Below are 1,093 nucleotides of genomic sequence, written 5' to 3'. Positions count from 1 at the left end.
TCCGGCCCTTAAGCCGGCCGAGTCCGCGCGTCACGGGCCCCGCCCCGGGACCGCCTCCCAGACCGCCCCTTCCCCCGCCCCTCGGCCCGTCACCCCCGCCTGCTCTGCCCCTCCGCGAAGGATCCCAAAGAGACCGGCGCCAACCTTAGTTGTTTGTGACCAGGGGAGCGGCTGGAGAACAGACTGAATTTTTAGAATGCGCTGGATTTGCATATTGTTTTGCATAAAATCACATAATAAACTTGAAAACCTGGATCCCACACTGAAAATGTAAATGGAATTAACTGCCACATTCTGGGCTGGTCATCTCATAGACTTTTGAGCAAAATAATAACCCCAAAAACAAATATATTTATTAAGCAGTGGTCTTGTTCTACCTTTACCTGGTGTCTTTCCTTATTTACCCCATTCCTCTGCTGTTTGACCCAGTTCAAGCCACTGAGAGATTAGGAGGTATCTAGTTTTAACTACAATTAATGCACTAACAAATATTTCCCTCAGCCCCTACTGTGTGCAAGGCACTATGTGCTTGAGGAGCTGGGGATGAGCACAATGAAGAAATGCTGAGTCATATCTGATTGAACTCTGCAAATGGTGTATTTTGCTTTGCTTGATGTTTTCCTCTACTTATCTTTCAAGCTTCCTATTAAAATATGATGTTCCGAAATTCTACCTTCAAAATTAATCACATGCTTCTGTAACAGAAGTATGTCCCCCAAAAGGTACACTGTATTCTAGGTCTCTTACTTTTCCCACAAGCAGCTGTACTTTCACAAGAGGGACAGACACCACTGAAAAGACTTTGGTTATCTACAGATAAGTCAATTTGCTTTATGGAGTTTTGATTCCCTTTCCTACTGAACACTAGCGATCAGAATCAGGAAAAAAAAGAAAAGAAAAATTCATAAATTGCATGCAAAGCTATTTGCACTTTTTTTTAAAAAAAAAAAAAAGAAAAGAAAAAAAGAAAAAAAAAAAGGACCTTTAATTAATTTATTTATTTATTCTGAGACAGAGTTTTGCTCTTGTTGCCCAGGCTGGAGTGCAGTGGTGTGATCTCTGCTCACCACAACCTCTGCCTCCCAGGTTCAAG

Source organism: Macaca thibetana, chromosome 7 (genome assembly GCF_024542745.1).
Source record: "Macaca thibetana thibetana isolate TM-01 chromosome 7, ASM2454274v1, whole genome shotgun sequence".
Taxonomy (NCBI): domain Eukaryota; kingdom Metazoa; phylum Chordata; class Mammalia; order Primates; family Cercopithecidae; genus Macaca; species Macaca thibetana.
This window is presented reverse-complemented; position numbering follows the sequence as displayed.